The sequence below is a fragment of the Cherax quadricarinatus genome, chromosome 24, assembly GCF_038502225.1.
Source record: "Cherax quadricarinatus isolate ZL_2023a chromosome 24, ASM3850222v1, whole genome shotgun sequence".
NCBI classification, from domain to species: domain Eukaryota; kingdom Metazoa; phylum Arthropoda; class Malacostraca; order Decapoda; family Parastacidae; genus Cherax; species Cherax quadricarinatus.
The window spans coordinates 17,324,402-17,349,041 of NC_091315.1; the positions used below are offsets into that span (position 1 = coordinate 17,324,402).

Sequence of the window (24,640 nt, forward strand, 5' to 3'; positions counted from 1 at the left end):
TAACTATTATAGCTTCAAAATTCATACGAGACTCATCACATATCCTCCAAAAATCTTCGGGATTCACCGTGTCCTCCAGACCATCACTAACCCCAAAAAACTCCATGAAAATCATCAGCGACTTAAACCCACTATGGGTTCCCAATTATATAAACGTGTGATCGACTCGTACTTCCGCTATTCACATATGATGATAAATGTAATTAAACGTTTACGAATAGACTATGACAGCGAGAAACCGCAGGAAGACTGACAGACTGCAGGAGTGGTTCATCAAGTGGCTGCCAGGGTTTAACCGCAGAAAGACTGACATACTGCAGGAGGGGTTCATCAAGTGGCTGCCAGGGTTTAACCGCAGGAAGACTGACAGACTGCAGGAGTGGTTCATCAAGTGGCTGCCAGGGTTTAACCGCAGGAAGACTGACAGACTGCAGGAGTGGTTTATCAAGTGGCTGCCAGGGTTTAACCGCAGAAAGACTGACATACTGCAGGAATGGTTCATCAAGTGGCTGCCAGGGTTTAACTGCAGGAAGACTGACAGACTGCAGGAATGGTTCATCAAGTGGCTGCCAGGGTTTAACCGCAGGAAGACTTACAGACTGCAGGAGTGGTTCATCAAGTGGCTGCCAGGGTTTAACCGCAGGAAGACTGACAGACTGCAGGAGTGGTTCATCAAGTGGCTGCCAGGGTTTAACCTTAGTAAGTATAAAGTAATGATATTAGGAGCCAGAGAGAAACAACTAACAGCAGTACACCACCTGCAAATGGAGCCAGATACTTTTGTATCTGGCCAGATACAAAATGAGAGGGAGTCAGATACAAAATGAGAGGGAGTCAGATACAAAATGAGAGGGAGTCAGATACAAAATGAGAGGGAGTCAGATACAAAATGAGAGGGAGTCAGATACAAAATGAGAGGGAGTCAGATACAAAATGAGAGGGAGTCAGATACAAAATGAGAGGGAGTCAGATACAAAATGAGAGGGAGTCAGATACAAAATGAGAGGAAGTCAGATACAAAATGAGAGGGAGTCAGATACAAAATGAGAGGGAGTCAGATACAAAATGAGAGGGAGTCAGATACAAAATGAGAGGGAGTCAGATACAAAATGAGAGGGAGTCAGATACAAAATGAGAGGAAGTCAGATACAAAATGAGAGGGAGTCAGATACAAAATGAGAGGGAGCCAGATACAAAATGAGAGGGAGCCAGATACAAAATGAGAGGGAGTCAGATACAAAATGAGAGGGAGTCAGATACAAAATGAGAGGGAGTCAGATACAAAATGAGAGGGAGTCAGATACAAAATGAGAGGGAGTCAGATACAAAATGAGAGGGAGCCAGATACAAAATGAGAGGGAGCCAGATACAAAATGAGAGGAAGTCATACAAAATGAGAGGGAGTCAGATACAAAATGAGAGGGAGTCAGATACAAAATGAGAGGGAGTCAGATACAAAATGAGAGGGAGTCAGATACAAAATGAGAGGGAGTCAGATACAAAATGAACAAAGATGACTGAACATATCTATGACTGAACATTTTCGCATTTTCTCATCTATGCATCCTTCAGAGAGGGTATTTCCATGTCCGTGAAGAGTTCTTAATTCGGGAAATTAGAGCTACCCTTCATTTCCTTGAATCAAAACTAATTACCTTTCATTTCCCCGGTGCTGTATGACCATCTACAGTTTCAGCACATCTCACTAATAATAATAATAATAATAATAATAATAATAATAATAATAATAGCGATGTATTTCGGTAGCCGTGCGATCCGACAAAGGCATCCCCGTATTGCATAACCCCGTCATCTGTGCTGTGATACACGTGAAAGGAATAGCGCAGAGTGCGGCATAAGTTTGTAATGCAGTTAAATAGCGGTGAAGACTTGAATGGAATCGTAAGAGATATTCACAAGTCATCATATAAAAACTAATATCCAAAGTTCTTCATTAAAAAAAAATGGTAAAATGTTACATACACAGTCAAAATCAAATTCAAACCTTTCAAAGAGACTAATATCCCCAAAAACACAAACACATTAAATTTCAAGCCGCACAAAGTTAATCAGATGTGACATTCAGAAATTATCCCATGAAAAGCAGTATTTATAGTTTCCAGATTTCCCCCATAAGAAAAAGCAAATTGAAAATAATTTCGCAAGTTTTATTGAAACTTTAGGTACATATTTTTTTTTTTTACAATGGTGTCAAGGGCACCCATGTTATAGGTACACAAAGGTACATTATGTAAATATAATGTAGGGTCACTCAGCAAAGTCAAACACTAAGACTTATCCCTGATCAGGAGAGACATTCTCCAGTTAGGTCACAGAAACCAATTTGATTAATAAAACTGTCACATTAAAGGTTACGCCACCTAAAATCAAGGTGAAGCTTCCTTTGAGGGAAAACCAACCAGAAGATACATTCTTCAGTTATTACATAGACTCCAACAAAAAACACTGATCTACAGCCAAAATGCTACGGAAATCAAAATAGTCATTCTTTACTAATTTTAGGTCACTCAAGGGAAATGATGCTTAAAATTGCAGACTGGGTCTATTTTTGAAGATACAGACTCTGGCTGGTTCCTGTTATCCTTGAACCGGGAAGGTAGAATAGTAAATAAATTATACAAGGGAAGGGCTCTTGATTCAAACCCACAATGCTTAACTGGTTTTAAAATACATACAGCTTCTTATATTTCTCATCAGTAGCTCTTTTTATTTAAATTTCTTCTTTTTTGGAGGGCGGGATGGGGACAGACTTGTACCGAGTGGACCACCAATTGTGCAATTTATGTGAAGTTATGTTCTTTAAACGTACGATCTTACCACGGGGTTACTCCCCTTTTACCCTAACGTCCTTTACATTTCTCCTTCGTTCTCATCCTTCCATTCTCCACCGACGCCACCACCAGCACCACCAAATCCACTCACCATCCACCACCACCCACAAGAACGCAAAAGTTTGCATTCCCGTCTCCCACCCGGACTGTTGCACTGAACCAGAACCAACAACTTACAAATATGCAGCTGGTGAGACGAGCAAGAAAGGATACACGACAGCTCAAGGTCGAATCCCCCTTCCCCCTCCCCCCCCTCCAAGGTTATTGTTGCAAAGATAAAGAGGCGTAAAACAGCATCGGGATTTTATACGAGTCAAGGCCACCGCCTCCAACAATGACTGGAAAAAAAATCGTTGATGTTGACTAACATGTTTTCGACTCTGGTGCCGAGAGGGGGAGAGGGAAAGAGAGAGGTGAGAAAGGAAAAGGAAGGGAGAAAGAGAGTGAGGGGAAAAAGAGAAGGGAGAAGGAATTGAGGAAGTTTGCAGTCAAAATTGGGGTGAATAAGACACTTGGGATAAGAAGCAAAAAAGAGAAAAGAGGAAAAAAGTAGATAAAAGGTAGATATCTTAAAATACAACAGGGACAATTCCCATCAAAGGACAGTGGTCTAAAAAAGCAAATGGTAAATTAAAGCAGAATAACGGATTAGTGACATCTTTCTGTCCTAAAAGCTGTGAAACAGAAAAATAAATATGGTCAAGCTGCCACAACTTCTTCAGCTCATTATTTTTTGTTAAGGCTGAAAGAGTGACATAAACCTTATGTCCAATACTTCAAGACGTGATGAGGTTCGTGGAGTGGGTTTTAATGCCGGTCTTGAAGCGGATTTATTCGTGCATATTGTTGTGATCTTGCAGGTCCTGAAGCAGATTTTACACTTTTTTTTTCTAAGTGTATGCTGTCATTGTAGGGTCAGAGGTAACTCTTTGAAGCAGATTCTTGGTAATTTTTGGGATGGAGGTCCAGGGAAACCGTGAAGGAGGCCTACCAGGAGTCCCACATGGGTAAATATGGAGCGAGGGAGTACAGAAAAGGAAAGATAACAGAACACCTTGCTGTCTATAACGAGGAGCTCTACTGAATCTAGCGAGGCCTGGTCACATACCGGGCCGTGGGGGCGTTGACCCCTGGAACACCCTCCAGGTATACACCCACGCTACAGGTTTAGTATAACTTTGGGTCTTATTGTTACTTATACCTCTTGATATAAGCCCAAACATTCGACCAACTTTGTTGCAAACACCTAATCAAGAACTGGGACAACAGAAAGTCTCGAGACGGGTCACAGGTAAGTAAATCCCTGAAAATAGGTCAAAACTCTCGATACATTTTGTAAAATTACAAAATTTTCTAAATAAGAATAGAGAAACACTGCATTTTCTGATATACCTAATTTATTAGCTAAAATGTGTAAATTATCACACATTACTCGAAACTGCTCTTACACTAGCATTTTTATGGAAAAAGTGAGGCAAATCATAATATTTTGGAAACTTAGGTCGAATACCCGCATAAAAAAGTGAGCTGAGGGCATTAAAGATGATACCACTGTGCCATTTGTTGTCAATGAAAGGAGGAGGGAGGCCGTCAGAGCCTCCCTCCTCCTGCTGGTGAAGTGTGTTGTTCACCACTGTTCCTGCTGGTGAAGTGTGTTGTTCACCACTGTTCCTACTGGTGAAGTGTGGTGTTCACCACTGTTCCTGCTGGTGAAGTGTGGTGTTCACCACTGTTCCTGCTGGTGAAGTGTGGTGTTCACCACTGTTCCTGCTGGTGAAGTGTGGTGTTCACCACTGTTCCTGCTGGTGAAGTGTGTTGTTCACCACTGTTCCTGCTGGTGAAGTGTGGTGTTCACCACTGTTCCTGCTGGTGAAGTGTGTTGTTCACCACTGTTCCTGCTGGTGAAGTGTGGTGTTCACCACTGTTCCTGCTGGTGAAGTGTGTTCACCACTGTTCCTGCTGGTGAAGTGTGGTGTTCACCACTGTTCCTGCTGGTGAAGTGTGGTGTTCACCACTGTTCCTGCTGGTGAAGTGTGGTGTTCACCACTGTTCCTGCTGAAGTGTGGTGTTCACCACTGTTCCTGCTGAAGTGTGGTGTTCACCACTGTTCCTGCTGATGAAGTGTGATGTTCACCACTGTTCCTGCTGGTGGAGTGTGGTGTTCACCACTGTTCCTGCTGGTGGAGTGTGGTGTTCACCACTGTTCCTGCTGGTGAAGTGTGGTGTTCACCACTGTTCCTGCTGGTGAAGTGTGGTGTTCACCACTGTTCCTGCTGGTGGAGTGTGGTGTTCACCACTGTTCCTGCTGGTGAAGTGTGTTGTTCACCACTGTTCCTGCTGGTGGAGTGTGGTGTTCACCACTGTTCCTGCTGGTGAAGTGTGTTGTTCACCACTGTTCCTGCTGGTGAAGTGTGTTGTTCACCACTGTTCCTGCTGGTGGAGTGTGGTGTTCACCACTGTTCCTGCTGGTGGAGTGTGGTGTTCACCACTGTTCCTGCTGAAGTGTGGTGTTCACCACTGTTCCTGCTGGTGAAGTGTGGTGTTCATCACTGTTCCTGCTGAAGTGTGGTGCTCACCACTGTTCCTGCTGGTGAAATGTGGTGTTCACCACTGTTCCTGCTGAAGTGTGGTGTTCACCACTGTTCCTGCTGAAGTGTGGTGTTCACCACTGTTCCTGCTGAAGCGTGGTGTTCACCACTGTTCCTGCTGAAGCGTGGTGTTCACCACTGTTCCTGCTGGTGGAGTGTGGTGTTCACCACTGTTCCTGCTGGTGAAGTGTGGTGTTCACCACTGTTCCTGCTGGTGGAGTGTGGTGTTCACCACTGTTCCTGCTGGTGGAGTGTGGTGTTCACCACTGGTTCTGTTTGTGCAGTGTGGTGTTCACCACTGGTTCTGTTTGTGCAGTGTGGTGTTCATCAGTGCTGCTCGTGGAGTATGGTGCTCACCACTGCTTCTTGTGGTACCATTGACGGTGCACTGTAAATCTTGGGCACGGATTTTTACGCTACAATAGCTGCCACAGCCGTGTCTGTCCTGTGTAAGTCTCATTGTTGTGCAGACCGTCTTACCTACCTCGCAACTTTTACCAGGGTGATAAAGGGTGACCAAATGAAGGGGATAAAAGAAACACAAAGGGGGACAGAAGAAACAAAATGGCGGCCTACGACAGAGTCATGGGCCGCCATTGATACCTTCTGCATTGCTGCAGAGAATTTCCCCTCCTATTTGTTGCTATCTTGCAACTCATTGCTTATTTTACATAACTTAGCGTGTATAAAACCTTGTAAAAACTTAAAATTATGAAGTTTAAATAAACACTTCGCCTATCTGAGACAGTAACCTCCTGATTAATGTAAGAACAACATAGAAATACGATCTAATTGGCTAACTTACTTAATTTTCAAGTTAGCTCTCATGTTTCTGTAATAATTGTGTTTCCAATACATATGTAGTTGTTTTGCATTGTATATTGCTGTGTTTTGTTCCGGAAATATAATCTTCACGAAGGTTGTTCAATTTTAATTGAAACGTTGATATGCACTGTGGTAAAAAAAATCTGAGAACTGATAATCTTTTAAATATATAAATATATATTACTGGACGACCGACTCCCGCCGAGGCTGAGTGACCCAGAGAACACACACACACACACACACACACACACACACACACACACACACACACACACACACACACACACACATACACACACACACACACACACACACACACACACACACACACACACACACACACACACACACGACGAGAGGTTAAGGGAAATCAACCTGACGACACTGGAGGACAGGAGAGATAGGGGGGACATGACATCGACATGCAAAATACTGAGAGGAATTGACACGGTGGACAAAGACAGGATGTTCCAGAGATAGGACACAGCAACAAGGGGACACAGTTGGAAGTTGAAGACACAGATGAATCACAGGGATGTTAGGAAGTATTTCTTCAGCCACAGAGTAGTCAGGAAGTGGAATAGTTTGGGAAGCGATGTAGTGGAGGCAGGATCCATACATAGCTTTAAGCAGAGGTATGATAAAGCTCACGGTTCAGGGAGAGTGACCTAGTAGCTACCAGTGAAGAGGCGGGGCCAGGAGCTAGGACTCGACCCCTGCAACCTTAACTAGGTGAGTACAACTACGTGAGTACACACACACCAGCGACCAGTGAAGAGGCGGGGCTAGGAGCCGTGACTCGACCCCTGCAACCACAACTAGGTGAGTACACACTAGTGCATGTACACGTAGAGGGACATACGAGAATATCTTAGTTTACCTACAATTAGAGTTTACGTTCATCCCAGTACACCATACTTGGGATTCAAGTATTCTTGACTGGTAGTGAACAGGTGACACGCAGCGTTAATTTCCCGTGTGTTGTCAGTAGGTTTCAAGCCCAATTAAATTAACCGGGAATATTCATAATAATAATAATATTATTGTTATTATAACAAAGCGCTAGACCCGCAAGGGTCCCGTATCTCCATTGCTAGTGCACTTAGCTCACACGCTGAGGTTGGGGGGGTCGATCCCTAGTACGGGTGGAAATATTAAGACGTGTTTCCTTAAGATACCTGCTGTCTCTGTTCATCTATCAGTAAAATAGGTACCTAGTAAGTTTATTTAGGTATACATAAATACAGTTACGATGATTATCATACATAGCAGCATATGTGTAGAGAACCTGGGATAACCTCAAAACATCAAAGTGTGTTAGTCGACTGGTGTGGGTCGCATCCTGGGGACAAAACTGACGTAATATGCCAGAAATGCTCTGCATAACCAGGGGCTTTATTTATAGTAGTATGTCACTGATGTCAGCTAGGACTGTGTACCTTGTACATGTACTTGTAAAAATTATTATTATTATTATTATTATTATTTATTATTATTATACAGCGCTTAACCCACTCTAATTCCTAAATCCCTAAATTCAACCTAACTAGAAAAATATCGAACAGATTCATCTAGATTATTATATTCAAGGGGAAGCGCTAAACCCGTATTGGGTCATAGTGCCTGAGGAATAGGAAGTACCTAGGCTTGATCCCAGGAACGGGAGGGTAGCTGCAATTCCTTGGCTCAAGAGCCTTTCACCAGTATCAAGGCTGGTGCATCTGAAAAAAAAGGCCAGAGAAATAATAATAATCTAATTCTAGATGAGCTAATGTTTATATTTTGTGGATACTGTTAACGTTTGCTTAAGTTTATCCTAAGCTGGTATTTGTATCATAGAAAATTAGCTTCAGTTGTATTCTTTTAGAAAGCGTAACGTGTAGAAAACAGAAGATGTAGGATAAACTGTGTTAAAATACTCAGGTCCCCATGATAAGTCCTGTCCATAGTAAGTAAGTAAGTTTATTCAGGTATACACAAATACAGTTACATAGAATTATCATGCTTAGCAGCATATATGTAGAGAACCTAGGATAACCCAGAAAAGTCAGAGTGACTTGGTGTTTTGTGATCGAAAATATCGAGGAAATAAATGATTATGGCGTTCAGTATTTTTTGTCACCGATTATAGTACTATTTAATTTTCTTGCGAAATAAAATCAATAAAATAGCAAGTACTTTGTCTTAAGTTTCGTGTAGATGAAGATAAGTGTATGCTTATCTTGCCAATGTTTATTACTAAAGTCAGTTTAAGGATATTATGAACAATATGTCTGCGTGTTTCGTCTCTTAACTATACTCACCCGTGTTTACAGCGGATGGAAGAAAAACAAGACCTTTTAGATTAGTAACACAGGAAGATAACCCAGAAAGCCATACAATGGGGCTTTATTATATAGTGATCATTTTTTTTAAGTTCCTCCCTGTCAAATGCGACCCACAAAAGTCGATTAATGACAAGGCATTTATTTACTGCTAGGACACTGTGAGGAGACTTGGCCATAATTTGAGCATCGTCAGAATTCCTCCCAGGTCTCTCGGTTGTAAGCCTAGCATGCTACCACTGTGGCTCGCCTGTTAACCATAAATCAACCACAACCCAGTGGAATATATCATATTTATATATCAGTTGGTGCAAAGAGCTCAACACCACTACTTTCACATCATTTGCATTCCACTATCTCACTACACTAATACGGAAGAGAATGTTCTTGTGCTCATTCGGAGTGTTCAGTTTCCACTTGTTTCTTCGCTCATATGTTGCCCCTCTCAGTCTATTTATTTAAGTATTTTATGTTGTGATCATAGCCCTGATTCTTCCCTCTGGACATTGAAACATACAATTTCATCATCGAGGTTCATTATGTTAGACACAAGTCTGGTAGCAAATCTTCGATTCTTCTTCAACATTTGCTTTTTTAACATTACAAGATGTAGATTATATCTGTCACTGGTTCCGGAAATCATCGTCACCGCGATGGTCTGATCTCAGACCAGATCATCCAAACTGGGTGGGAAATATTACACGAATAAAACTATTTTGAAACAAACCACGAAAGAAACATAGGTTTGCAGAGTGTCAGTAGGAGTCCGCAAGATTTACCTGTCGTCTTACGTGCTCACGAGACATAAAAGACCAGCAAACGCTGACAGAGTGCAAAACGTTCAAGATATTTTCGTTACGCACTCCAATCACAGTACGGCAATTCTTCTCGGGATGATTGTTGTCTACCAAATTACAACTTAAAGTTTACCCTTCGAAGGGAAATTTGGAGTCCTTACTTCTGATAACGGGCTCTTGATATAGATAATTGACACTGCCACCCATTTTCTTGGATGAAACCTAATTATAATAAATCGTTCAGGCACTACATAGCCCCTACGGCTTTATATAATATATATATATATATATATATATATATATATATATATATATATATATATTTATTTTATTATCACACCGGCCGATTCCCACCAAGGCAGGGTGGCCCGAAAAAGAAAAACTTTCACCATCATTCACTCCATCACTGTCTTGCCAGAAGGGTGCTTTACACTACAGTTTTTAAACTGCAACATTAACACCCCTCCTTCAGAGTGCAGGCACTGTACTTCCCATCTCCAGGACTCAAGTCCGGCCTGCCGGTTTCCCTGAATCCCTTCATAAATGTTACTTTGCTCACACTCCAACAGCACGTCAAGTATTAAAAACCATTTGTCTCCATTCACTCCTATCAAACACGCTCACGCATTATATATATATATATATATATATATATATATATATATATATATATATATATATATATATATATATATATATATAATGTCGTGCCGAATATGTAAAACTGGTCAGTTAGCAAGAACTCATTTAAAATTAAGTCCTTTCTAAAATTTTCTCTTCTACGTTTAAAGACATATTTTTTTTCATTAATGGTGATGTAAAAATTTATAATTTTGCACCAAAAGTAACTTAGAAAACTTACCTAACCTTATTATAACAAGAACAATTTATTTCAGCCTAACCCAACTAAATATATTTTAGATTTGTTTACAATAATTTGATTGATGGGATAAAGATAGAAATGTTAAAAGCAGGTGGGGATATAGTTTTGGAGTGGTTGGTGCAATTATTTAATAAATGTATGGAAGAGGGTAAGGTACCTAGGGATTGGCAGAGAGCATGCGTAGTTCCTTTGTATAAAGGCAAAGGGGACAAAAGAGAGTGCAAAAATTATAGGGGGATAAGTCTGTTGAGTATACCTGGTAAAGTGTATGGTAGAGTTATTATTGAAAGAATTAAGAGTAAGACGGAGAATAGGATAGCAGATGAACAAGGAGGCTTTAGGAAAGGTAGGGGGTGTGTGGACCAGGTGTTTATAGTGAAACATATAAGTGAACAGTATTTAGATAAGGCTACAGAGGTCTTTGTGGCATTTATGGATTTGGAAAAGGCGTATGACAGGGTGGATAGGGGGGCAATGTGGCAGATGTTGCAGGTGTATGGTGTAGGAGGTAGGTTACTGAAAGCAGTGAAGAGTTTTTACGAGGATAGTGAGGCTCAAGTTAGAGTATGTAGGAAAGAGGGAAATTATTTCCCAGTAAAAGTAGGCCTTAGACAAGGATGTGTGATGTCACCGTGGTTGTTTAATATATTTATAGTTGGGGTTGTAAGAGAAGTAAATGCGAGGGTCTTGGCAAGAGGCGTGGAGTTAAAAGATAAAGAATCACACATAAAGTGGGAGTTGTCACAGTTGCTCTTTGCTGATGACACTGTGCTCTTGGGAGATTCTGAAGAGAAGTTGCAGAGATTGGTGGATGAATTTGGTAGGGTGTGCAAAAGAAGAAAATTAAAAGTGAATACAGGAAAGAGTAAGGTTATGAGGATAACAAAAAGATTAGGTGATGAAAGATTGGATATCAGATTGGAGGGAGAGAGTATGGAGGAGGTGAATGTATTCAGATATTTGGGAGTGGACGTGTCAGCGGATGGGTCTATGAAAGATGAGGTGAATCATAGAATTGATGAGGGGAAAAGGGTGAGTGGTGCACTTAGGAGTCTGTGGAGACAAAGAACTTTGTCCTTGGAGGCAAAGAGGGGAATGTATGAGAGTATAGTTTTACCAACGCTCTTATATGGGTGTGAAGCATGGGTGATGAATGTTGCAGTGAGGAGAAGGCTGGAGGCAGTGGAGATGTCATGTCTGAGGGCAATGTGTGGTGTGAATATAATGCAGAGAATTCGTAGTTTGGAAGTTAGAAGGAGGTGCGGGATTACCAAAACTGTTGTCCAGAGGGCTGAGGAAGGGTTGTTGAGGTGGTTCGGACATGTAGAGAGAATGGAGCGAAACAGAGTGACTTCAAGAGTGTATCAGTCTGTAGTGGAAGGAAGGCGGGGTAGGGGTCGGCCTAGGAAAGGTTGGAGGGAGGGGGTAAAGAAGGTTTTGTGTGCGAGGGGCTTGGACTTCCAGCAGGCATGCGTGAGCGCGTTTGATAGGAGTGAATGGAGACAAATGGTTTTTAATACTTGACGTGCTGTTGGAGTGTGACCAAAGTAACATTTATGAAGGGGTTCAGGGAAACCGGCAGGCCGGACTTGAGTCCTGGAGATGGAAAGTACAGTGCCTGCACTCTGAAGGAGGGGTGTTAATGTTGCAGTTTAAAAACTGTAGTGTAAAGCACCCTTCTGGCAAGACAGTGATGGAGTGAATGATGGTGAAAGTTTTTCTTTTTCGGGCCACCCTGCCTTGGTGGGAATCGGCCAGTGTGGTAATAATAATAATAAATAAAAAAAATTTAATACTAAACAAACACAGTGAAATATAAATTTTTTCGTTAGGTTCAGAATGATTTTGGAGAAATTATTGCATACACAAATTTTCACTTGTCCTATATGGCAAGATGAGAGTTGGTATTTAAGCCAAGATCGCAAGTTCTGCCTATTCGGCACGACATATATATATAACGGAATGAACATAGTATGCATTTTTTAAAATTGCACCAAAACTGACTTATATAGGAAACGTGACCTATATAAAATTTACATTTTTTATTATAGTTTAATACTGCCTATGTTAGGGAAGACCAGTCTATGTTGTTGATCGTTGTTGAAATGTATTGTTTTGGCAGTGTTCAGACAGTGTCTCATAAACCATGCTGAAGGTGAGTGTTCAGACAGTGTCTCATAAATCATGTTGAAGGTGAATGTTCAGTGTCTTATAAACCATGTTGAAGGTGAGTGTTCAGTGTCTTATAAACCATGCTGAAGGTGAGTGTTCAGTGTCTTAATAACCATGTTGAAGGTGAGTGTTCAGTGTCTTATAAACCATGCTGAAGGTGAGTGTTCAGACAGTGTCTCATAAACCATGTTGAAGGTGAGTGTTCAGTGTCTCATAAACCATGTTGAAGGTGAGTGGTCAGTGTCTCATAAACCATGTTGAAGGTGAGTGTTCAGTGTCTCATAAACCATGTTGAAGGTGAGTGGTCAGTGTCTCATAAACCATGCTGAAGGTGAGTGTTCAGACAGTGTCTCATAAACCATGCTGAAGGTGAGTGTTCAGACAGTGTCTCATAAACCATGCTGAAGGTGAGTGTTCAGACAGTGTCTCATAAACCATGTTGAAGGTGAAGGTGAGTGGTCAGTGTCTCATAAACCATGCTGAAGGTGAGTTGAAGAATTGAGACACTTATGCAACACATGGGAATCTTTATTGAAGAAACGTTTCGCCACACAGTGGCTTCATCACTCCAATATAAAGTAGAAATGGGTAGGGAGAGTAGAAGTATGAGGTAATCAGTCCCTCACTACAAGAGTGATGGACTGAAAACATCGAATCCAGGTTGAGGGACTGATTACCTCATACTTCTACTCTCCCTACCCATTTCTACTTTGTATTGGACTGATGAAGCCACTGTGTGGCGAAACGTTTCTTCAATAAAGATTCCCATGTGTTGCATAAGTGTCTCAATTCTTCAACTTGTCGGTTTTCAAAACCATTCATCACTGAAGGTGAGTGTTCAGACAGTGTCTCATAAACCATGTTGAAGATGAGTGGTCAGTGTCTCATAAACCATGCTGAAGGTGAGTGTTCAGTGTCTCATAAACCATGTTGAAGGTGAGTGGTCAGTGTCTTATAAACCATGTTGAAGGTGAGTGTTCAGTGTCTCATAAATCATGCTGAAGGTGAGTGTTCAGACAGTGTCTCATAAACCATGCTGAAGGTGAGTATTCAGACAGTGTCTCATAAACCATGCTGAAGGTGAGTGGTCAGTGTCTTATAAACCATGGAAATATAAACACAAATGCAGTATAATGTTATTCTTTATTGACAACGTTTCACCCACACAGTGGGCTTTTTCAAGTCACACACGGATCTATCTGGGGTTGGAAGGTACGAGAGTATTTATAGTCATGTTCAGAATGTTGAGGTCAGGAATGCCTGTGTACAACATCGCAATTCACACAACCATTTAATTAACTACAGAAACTCAAGACTTATAGCAACAGAAGACAACACTCAATACAGAAGAATCCTGGAATCATCGCTTATCTCTATAACCAACAATTTCAACCAGAACAATGGCTTCTATAACATAGCTGAACCACTCGCCAAGAAACTTCTTCATCGCTATCCCACATAGAACACTGCAGAAGGTCTACAACTTGTCCAATACCCCTGGCAAGCTACCCAAGACTCTATAACCCCACCCGGTAGATCATCAGATGCAGCATTCTCCACCTGACCTCAACATTCTGAACATGACTATAAATACTCTCGTACCTTCCAACCCCAGATAGATCCGTGTGTGACTTGAAAAAGCCCACTGTGTGGGTGAAACGTTGTCAATAAAGAATCACATTATACTGCATTTGTGTTTATATTTCCATTGTGTCGGTATTTTATACCATTTATTTCCGTCTTATAAACCATGCTGAAGGTGAGTATTCAGACAGTGTCTCATAAACCATGCTGGAGGTGAGTGGTCAGTGTCTTATAAACCATGTTGAAGGTGAGTGTTCAGTGTCTCATAAACCATGCTGAAGGTGAGTGTTCAGACAGTGTCTCATAAACCATGTTGAAGGTGAATGTTCAGTGTCTTATAAACCATGCTGAAGGTGAGTGTTCAGACAGTGTCTCATAAACCATGTTGAAGGTGAGTGTTCAGTGTCTCATAAACCATGTTAAAGGTGAGTGTTCAGTGTCTGATAAACCATGCTGAAGGTGAGTGTTCAGACAGTGTCTCATAAACCATGTTGAAGGTGAGTGGTCAGTGTCTCATAAACCATGCTGAAGGTGAGTGTTCAGACAGTGTCTCATAAACCATGTTGAAGGTGAGTGTTCAGACAGTGTCTCATAAACCATGTTGAAGGTGAGTGTTCAGACGGCTGGCAAATATGTTGGTGCCTCAGTATTGATTATGTTGGTGTGTGTGCAGGGAGAGAGAGAGTGTACAGAATGAAGGGTGAGAGGAGGTATACAGGGTGATGGATGAGAGGGAGTGTACAGGGTGATTGATGAGAGGGAGTGTACAGGGTGATGGATGAGAGGGAGTGTACAGGGTGAGGGTGAGAAGAAGTGTACAGGATGAGGGTGAAAGGGAGTGAATAAGGCGAAAAATAGAGTGATGGGATAAATGTAGAGACGTAGCCAAGACAGGAAGGATATAGGAAAGCACTGGTTTGATAATAGAGTTGTGGATGAGTGGAATAAACTTCCCAGTACCGTAATAGAAGCCAAAACGTTGTGTAGTTTTAAGAATTGGTTAGATAAATACATACATAGGTGTGGGTGGCGGAGTTGGACCTGACTAACTTGTGCTGCTAGGTCTAATGCCGTGCTCCTTCCTTGAGTGGATGTGACCTGACCTAGTCAGGTCAGGTCACATTTACTTAGGTTGGGTCAGTGGCCTAAGCCGGTAGGTGACTTGGACCTGCAACGTATTAACCAGTAGACCTGCTGCAGTATTCCTTCTTATGTTCTAGTGAGAAACATGAAGGGAGCCCTGAGGTTAGGTGTGGGGTGAGGTCAGGTCACCAGGGTGAGACGAGGTCAACAAATACAGGTGGCGTCTTAGTGTCAGGAAAGATAACAGTGTGTTCCGAGGCGATGTTTATCACATGATAAACCTCTCGGAGTTACCTTTCCATCACAATTAAATGAGCATCACATAGCGTCCCATAGTGTAGATGACGTCACTAGAAAACCTTGAAGAACCTGAGAAATGGTATGCTGATACCGACATTTATTAAAGGAAACGTTTCGCGCTAAACCCACAAGGGTCTTACATCGTCTGGGATATGAGAAGCACGCGATTTCGATCCAAGAAAGAGGAAGGTCCAAGTGTCTGGATCAAGAGCTGTCACTGGGTTAGAGGGGAACCTCGTTATGGTGAATATTAAATGGGGCACAGATTCCTGTTACTGAAGATTGACACGTGCAGAACTTGGGTATCTTTGTAGATGAATGGTTCAGAAAACTGACACGTTGATAAATTAAACACACGTGCAACCCTTGGGTATCTTTATTGGGTATCTTTATTGGACAAGTGTGACACCACCTACGTCTGCTGCACCTCTCCTGCCTACGGTATATAAGCTACTTCTCGGCACATATGCTGTATTCTATTCAAGATTGATGGACTGACCACATCGACTCAAGGTTGAGGGACTGATTACCTCATTCTTCTCCTGTTCTTCACGATTCCCCTGTGTATGGACTGATGAAGCCACTGTGTGGCGAAACGTTTCCTCAATAAAGATACCCAAGAGTTGCACATGTGTCTAATTTATCATTGGGTATCTTTATTGATCAAACGTTTCGCCTACACAGCAGGCTTCTTCACTCAAATACAGAGGCAACAGGTGTAGTAGTGAAATTAAGATGGCGTAGGCGAAACGTTTCAAAAATAAAGATACACAACTGTTCATCATGTGTCTTAATCTTCAACTTGTCGGTATTTACTACCATTTTCAACATCGTCTGTTATTGATGACTTTCACAGCTGTCTTCTCATCTTTCTAATTATTAATGTATCACCTTTGTTGTATTCTTTGTTATTTTTTTGCTCTTATTTCCTCTTGTTCTTCGTTAAATTTTATTATTCGTTTGTTAATCAACATTCTGAACCTACCTGGAGTGTACCTGGAAGGTATTCTGGGGATCAACGCCCCCGCGGCCCGGTCCACGACCAAGCTGCCAGGTGGGTCAGGGCCTGATCAACCAGGCTGTTACTGCTGGTCGTACGTAGTCCAACGTACGAACCACAGCCCGGCTGATCCAGCACTGACTTCAAGTATCTGTCCAGTTCCCTCTTGAAGGCAGCCAGGATCCTATTGGTAATTCCCCTTATGCTTGGTGGGAAGTTGTTGAACAGTCTTGGGCCCCGGACACTTATGGTGTTTTTTTCTTACTGTACCAATAGCACCCCTACTTTTCATTATTGGTATTTTGCACCGCCTGCCCAGTCTTTTGCTTTCGTGGGGAGTGATTTCTGTGTGCAGATTCGGGACCGTTCCTTTTAGGATTTTCCAGTGCAGATTATGATATATCTCTTTCGCTTGCGCTCCAGCGAGTACAAGTCAATTGCTTCCAAGCGTTCCCAGTAGTTGAGGCGTTTGATAGAACTTACGTGTGCAGTAAAGGTTCTCTGTACACTCTCTAGATCTGCAATTTCACCTGCTTTGAACGGAGATGGTAATGTACAGCAATAATCCAGCCTAGAGAGAACAAGTGATTTGAAAAGGATCATCATTGGTTTGGTATCTCTGTTTTGAACGTTCTCATTATCCATCCATCATTTTCTTTTCAGTTGTGATCGTGGCACTTTTATGATCCTTGAAAGTGAGATCCTCAGATATTACTACTCCCAGGTCCCTCACATTATTTTTCTGCTCTGTTGTATGATCAGAGTTTGTAGTATACTCAGTCCTAGTTATTATCTCCTCCAGATTTCCATAAAGGAGTAGTTGGAATTTGTCTTGAATGAACATCATATTGTTTTCCGTTGCCCATTGGCAAACTTGGTTTATATCTTCTTGGAGGTTAACCGTGTCCTCAATAGATGACAGTCTCTTGCAGATCCTAGTATCGTCTGCAAAGGATGACACGATACTGTGGATTAGGCCTCGTTTATGTCTGATATGAGGATGAGAAACAGGATTAGAACAGAACTTTTCACTATGACAGCTTCCGATTTAATTCTGTGGACTACTACTCTTTGTGTTCAGTTCTTTAGAAAGTTGAAGATCCATCTCTTCACTCTACCAGTTATTCTTTTGTGCGCCATTACGCTATGATCGCATTTGTCAAAGGCTTTTGCAAAGTCTGTGTATATTACATCTGCATTTTGTTTTTCTTCCAGTGCATCCAAGGCCATATAGTAGCAATCCAGTAGTTCCGAGAGGCAACTACTGGATTACTATGAACCCTTGTTGCTCTGAACCCATGTTGCCCTGGATTGTGCAGTTTTTGGGAATCCAAGTGGTTTGCAATCGTGCTTCTTAGCACTCTTTCGAAGATTTTTATGATATGGGACGTTAAAGCTATTGGTCTATAGTTCTTACCTAATGCTTTGCTGCCACCTTTATGAATGGGGCTATATCAGTTGTTTTTAGTGACTGTGGAATTTCACCCATACCTGGAGGTTACCTGGAGGTTATTCCGGGGATCAACGCCCCCGCGGCCCGGTCCACGACCAGGCCTCCCGATGGATCAGGGCCTGATCAACTAGGCTGTTACTGCTGGCCGCACGCAGTCCGACGTACGAGCCACAGCCCGGCTGATCCGGCACTGACTTTAGGTATCTGTCCAGCTCTCTCTTGAAGGCAGCCAGGGGTTTATTGGCAATTCCCCTAATGCTTGATGGGAGGCTGTTGAACAGTTTTGGGCCCCGGACACTTATGGTGTTTTCTCTTAGTGTACCAATGGCGCCCCTACTTTTTATTGGCGGCATTTTGCATCGCCTGCCCAGTCTTTTACTTTCGTAGGGAGTGATTTCTGTGTGCAGATTTGGGACCATTCCCTCCAAGATTTTCCAAGTGTAGATTATGATATATCTCTCCCTCCTGCGTTCCAACGAGTACAAGTCAAGTGCTTTCAAGCGTTCCCAGTAGTTAAGGTGCTTGACAGAACTTATACGTGCGGTAAAGGATCTCTGTACACTCTCTAGATCTGCGATTTCACCTGCTTTGTATGGAGATGTTAATGTACAGCAGTATTCCAGCCTAGAGAGAACAAGTGATTTGAAAAGGATCATCATGGGCTTGGCATCTCTCGTTTTGAAAGTTCTCATTATCCATCCTATCATTTTCTTTGCACGTGCGATCGTGGCACTGTTGTGATCCTTGAAAGTGAGATCCTCAGACATTACTACTCCCAGGTCCCTTACATTATTTTTCCGCTCTATTGTATGGCCGGAGTCAGTAGTATACTCTGTTCTAGTTATTATCTCCTCCAGTTTTCCATAACGGAGTAGTTGGAATTTGTCCTCATTGAACATCATATTGTTTACCGTTGCCCACTGGAAAACTTTGTTTATATCTTCTTGGAGGTTAACCGCGTCCTCAGCAGATGACAGCCTCATGCAGATCCTAGTATCATCCGCAAAGGATGATACGGTGCTGTGGTGTATATCTCTGTTTATGTCTGATATGAGGATAAGGAATAAGATGGGGGCGAGTACTGTGCCTTGTGGAACAGAGCTCTTCACTATGGCAGCCTCCGATTTAACTCTGTTGACCACTACTCTTTGTGTTCGATTTGTTAGGAAGTTGAAGATCCATCTCCCCACTTTCCCAGTTATTCCTTTAGCACGTATTTTATGGGCTATTACACCATGATCGCATTTGTCAAATGCTTTTGCAAAGTCTGTGTATATTACATCTGCATTCTGATTTTCTTCCAGTGCATCCAAGGCCATGTCATAGTGATCCAGTAGTTGTGAGAGGCAGGAGCGACCTGCCCTGAACCCATGTTGCCCTGGATTGTGCAGATTTTGGGAATCCAGGTGATTTGCAATCCTGCTTCTTAGCACTCTTTCAAAGATTTTTATGATGTGGGACGTCAGAGCTATTGGTCTATAGTTCTTAGCTAATGCTTTGCTGCCACCTTTATGGAGCGGGGCTATATCCGTTGTTTTAAGTGACTGTGGAATCTCACCCATGTCCAAGCTCCTCCTCCATAGTGTACTTAGGGCACGCGAGAGGGGTTTCTTGCAGTTCTTAATGAAAACAGAGTTCCACGAGTCTGGGCCCGGGGCTGAGTGCATAGGCATGTTGTCAATGGCTTTTTCGAAATCTATCGGAGTTAGGGTAATGTCGGAAATCTGGCATACATTTATGGAGTTTTGAGGCTCATTCATGAAGAAATCATTTGGGTCGTCGATCCTCAGACCGATTAGTGGTTCACTAAACACAGAGTCGTACTGGGATTTCAATATTTCACTCATTTCCTTGTTGTCATCTGTGTAAGTCCCATCCTGTCTGAGTAAGGGCCCGATACTAGATGTGGTATTTGCCTTGTTTTTGGCATATGAAAAGAAATATTTTGAATTTCTTTCAATTTCACTAATAGCTTTAAGCTCCTCCTGCCTCTCCTGGTTCCTGTAAGAGTCATTTAGCTTAAGTTCGATAGTTTCCACTTCCCTGGTCAGTGCCTCCTTTCGTGTATCAGATATTCTAGCACTCCTGAGGAGCTCAGTGACTCTTCGTCGTCTTCTGTAGAGGGAGCGTCTTTTTCTCTCCAGTTTACTCCTGCTCCTTCTCCATAGTATACGTAAGGCACGCGAAAGGAGTTTCTTTGCAGTGCTTAATGAACACAGAGTTCCATGAGTCTGGGCCTTTGGCCCAACCCAAGTTTTTGTGGAGAATTCTACTCGTTTCCATCTCTTAGTCTGCAAAGGAAGGTAGATGTGTGTGTGTGTACTCACCTAGTTGTACTCACCTACTTGAGGTTGCAGGGGTCGAGTCCTAGCTCCTGGCCCCGCCTCTTCACTGGTCGCTACTAGGTCACTCTCCCTGAAACGTGAGCTTTATCATACCTCTGCTTAAAGCTATGTATGGATCCTGCCTCCACTACATCGCTTCCCAAACTATTCCACTTCCTGACTACTCTGTGGCTGAAGAAATACTTCCTAACATCCCTGTGATTCATCTGTGTCTTCAACTTCCAACTGTGTCCCCTTGTTGCTGTGCCCAGTCTCTGGAACATCCTGTCTTTGTCCACCTTGTCAATTCCTCTCAGTATTTTGTATGTCGTTATCATGTCACCCCTATCTCTTCTGTCCACCAGTGTCGTCAGGTCGATTTCCCTTAACCTCTCCTCGTAGGACATACCCCTTAGCTCTGGGACTAATCTTGTTGCAAACCTTTCCACTTTCTCTAGTTTCTTTACGTGCTTGACTAGGTGTGGGTTCCAAACTGGAGCCGCAAACTCCAATATGGGCCTAACGTACACGGTGTACAGGGTCCTGAATGATTCCTTATTAAGATGTCGGAATGCTGTTCTAAGGTTTGCTAGGCGCCCACATGCTGCAGCAGTTATTTGGTTGATGTGTACCTCAGGAGATGTGCCTGGTGTTAAACTCACCCATGATCTTTTTCCTTGAGCGAGGTTTGTAGTCTCTGGCCCCCTAGACTGTACTCCGTCTGCAGTCTTCTTTGCCCTTCCCCAATCTTCATGACTTTGCACTTGGTGGGGTTGAACTCCAGAAGCCAATTGCTGGACCAGGTCTGCAGCCTGTCCAGATCCCTTTGTAGTTCTGCCTGGTCTTCGATCGAATGAATTCTTCTCATCAACTTCACGTCATCTGCAAACAGGGACACTTCGGAGTCTTTTTCTTCCGTCATGTCGTTCACAAATACCAGAAAGAGCGCTGGTCCTAGGGCTGACCCCTGTGGAACCCCGCTGGTCACAGGCGCCCACTCTGACACCTCACCACGTACCATTACTCGCTGCTGTCTTCCTGACAAGTATTCCCTGATTCATTGTAGTGCCTTCATTGTTATCCCTGCCTGGTCCTCCAGTTTTTGCACTAATCTCTTGTGTGGAACTGTGTCAAACGCCTTCTTACAGTCCAAGAAAATGCAATCTACCCACCCCTCTCTCTCTTGCCTTACTGCTGTTACCCTGTCATAGAACTCCAGTAGGTTTGTGACACAGGATTTTCCATCCCTGAAACCATGTTGGCTGCTGTTGGTGACATCATTCCTTTCTAGGTGTTCCACCACTATTATCCTGATAATCTTCTCCATGACTTTGCATACTATACATGTCAGTGACACCGGTCTGTAGTTTAGTGCTTCATGTCTCTCTCCTTTTTTAAAAACTGGGACTACATTTGCTCTCTTCCATGCCTTAGGCAATCTCCCTGTTTCGATAGATGTATTGAATATTGTTGTTAGTGCCTCTGCTCCCTCTCTCAGGACCCATGGAGAGATGTTATCCGGCCCCATTGCCTTTGAGGTATCTAGCTCACTCAGAAGCCTCTTCCCGTCTTCCTCGGTTGTGTGTACTGTGTCCAGCACTTGGTGGTGTACCCCACCTCTCCGTCTTTCTGGAACCACCTTCTGTCTCCTCTGTGAACACTTGTGTTTTCACTTGTGTGTGTGTTTGTGTGTGTGTGTGTGTGTGTGTGTGTGTGTGTGTGTGTGTACTCACGGAGATGTGTTTGCGAGGGCTCAAGTCTTAGCTCCTGGACCCGCCATTAACACCTCATTCTTCATTATTAGTTCCAGGGTCCTATCATACCTACTCTTAAAACTGCGTATTGAGTTTGCCTCTATCACGCCATCATTTAATTTATTTACAACCCTGAGACTGAAACACAAGAAATATCGTCTAACATCCCTGTGCCTCATCTGTGTCTTTCGTTTCCATCTGTTATCTCTTACCGCTGTGCCTTATTTAAAAAAAAAATGTCACTGCTCTGTCAAAATCAGTGAGTATCTTGCATGTCGTAAACGTATCTGCCATAATCCTTCTCCTAGCAATCAGGTTCCGTTCCTTTAGCCCATCTCCATATTTCAATCCCCTCAGCTCTGGGACTAGCCTCGTTGCAAATTTTTGGATATTTTCCAGTTTTGGTATGTGCTTGATCAGGTGAGGGCTCCACACTGGTGCTGCATACTCCATGATGAACCTGTCACAGGTCGTGTATAAGACCCTAAATAATTACTGAGGCTTCTTAAGGCAAAATTATGTTCGTATAACCCTCTCTTCAGTAATTATTGTGTCCTATAACTGCATTAGTTGTCATGTAGTAGCCAGCAGAGCATACAGAAGTTGCCAGCAGAGCATACAATAGTTGCCAGCAGAGCATACAATAGTTGCCAGCAGAGCATACAATAGATGCCAGCAGAGCATACAATAGTTGCCAGCAGAGCATACAGAAGTTGCCAGCAGAGCATACAATAGTTGCCAGCAGAGCATACAGAAGTTGCCAGCAGAGCATACAGAAGTTGCCAGCAGAGCATACAATAGTTGCCAGCAGAGCATACAGAAGTTGCCAGCAGAGCATACAATAGTTGCCAGCAGAGCATACAGAAGTTGCCAGCAGAGCATACAATAGTTGCCAGCAGAGCATACAGTAGTTGCCAGCAGAGCATACAGTAGTTGCCAGCAGAGCATACAGTAGTTGACAACAGAGCATACAGTAGTTGCCAGCAGAGTATACAGTAGTTGCCAGCAGAGTATACAGTAGTTGCCAGCAGAGCATACAGTAGTTGACAACAGAGCATACAGTAGTTGCCAGCAGAGCATACAGTAGTTGTCAGAAGAGCATACAGTAGTTGCAAGCAGAGCATACAGTAGTTGACAACAGAGCATACAGTAGTTGCCAACAGAGCATACAGTAGTTGCCAACAGACCATACACAAGTTGCCAGTAGAGTATACAACAGTTGCCAGCAGATTATACAGAAGTTGCCAACAGAGCATTCAGTAGTTGCCAGCAGAGCATACAGCAATTGCCAGCAGAGCATATATTAGTTGGCAGCAGAGCATATATTAGTTGGCAGCAGAGCATACAGTAGTTGCCAGCAGAGCATACAGAAGTTGCCAGCAGAGTATACAGTAGTTGCCAGCAGAGCATACAGTAGTTGTCAGAAGAGCATACAGCAGTCAGCAGAGCATACAGTAGTTGCCAGCAGAGCATACAGTAGTTGACAACAGAGCATACAGTAGTTGCCAGCAGAGCATACAGTAGTTGCCAGCAGAGCATACAGTAGTTGACAACAGAGCATACAGTAGTTGCCAGCAGAGCATACAGTAGTTGCCAGCAGAGCATACAGTAGTTGACAACAGAGCATACAGTTGTTGCCAGCAGAGCATACAGTAGTTGCCAGCAGAGCATACAGTAGTTGACAACAGAGCATACAGTAGTTGCCAGCAGAGTATACAGTAGTTGCCAGCAGAGCATACAGTAGTCAGCAGAGTATACAGAAGTTGCCAGCAGAGCATACAGTAGTTGACAACAGAGCATACAGTAGTTGCCAGCAGAGCATACAGTAGTTGCCAGTAGAGCATACAGTAGTTACCAGCAGAGCATACAGTAGTTGCCAGCAGAGCGTACAGTAGTTGCCAGCAGAGCATACAGTAGTTACCAGCAGAGCATACAGTAGTTGCCAGCAGAGCATACAGTAGTTGCCAGCAGAGCATACAGTAGTTACCAGCAGAGCATACAGTAGTTACCAGCAGAGCATACAGTAGTTTCCAGCAGAGCATACAGTAGTTGCCAGCAGAGCATACAGTAGTTGCCAGCAGAGCATACAGTAGTTTCCAGCAGAGCATACAGTAGTTGCCAGCAGAGCATACAGTAGTTACCAGCAGAGCGTACGGTAGTTGCCAGCAGAGCGTACGGTAGTTACCAGCAGAGCATACAGTAGTTGCCAGCAGAGCATACAGTAGTTTCCAGCAGAGCATACAGTAGTTGCCATCAGAGCATACAGTAGTTGCCAGCAGAGCATGCAGTAGTTACCAGCAGAGCTTACAGTAGTTGCCAGCAGAGCATACAGTAGTTGCCAGCAGAGCATACAGTAGTTACCAGCAGAGCATACAGTAGTTGCCAGCAGAGCGTACAGTAGTTACCAGCAGATCATACAGTAGTTGCCAGAAGAGCATACAGTAGTTGCCAGCAGAGCATACAGTAGTTGCCAGCAGAGCATACAGTAGTTGCCAGCAGAGCATACAGTAGTTGCCAGCAGAGCATACAGTAGTTGCCAGCAGAGCATACAGTAGTTGCCAGCAGAGCATACAGTAGTTGCCAGCAGAGCATACAGTAGTTGCCAGCAGAGCATACAGTAGTTGCCAGTAGAGCATACAGTAGTTGCCAGTAGAGCATACAGTAGTTGCCAGCAGAGCATAGAGTAGTTGCCAGCAGAGCA

General features: G+C 43.1%; 2 protein-coding genes across 12 annotated transcripts in view; one reads left to right on the forward strand and one right to left on the reverse strand.

The window, feature by feature from the left end:
- The window catches only part of LOC128690841 (solute carrier family 35 member G1), a 380,509-nt gene that overhangs the window by 329,411 nt on the left and 26,458 nt on the right, over nucleotides 1-24,640 (reverse strand). The window contains exon 1 of one of the 8 annotated variants that reach the window (XM_053779584.2): nucleotides 20,203-20,272. The exons of the other annotated variants lie outside the window; for them this stretch is intronic. The gene's annotated coding sequence lies outside the window, so the exon portion shown is untranslated. Of the gene's footprint in view, nucleotides 1-20,202; nucleotides 20,273-24,640 lie in introns of those variants that run through there. 8 annotated transcript variants of the gene reach the window in all.
- LOC128690729 (carbohydrate sulfotransferase 3-like) overlaps nucleotides 1-24,640 on the forward strand; it is a 330,456-nt gene that overhangs the window by 240,584 nt on the left and 65,232 nt on the right. The window lies entirely within an intron of this gene.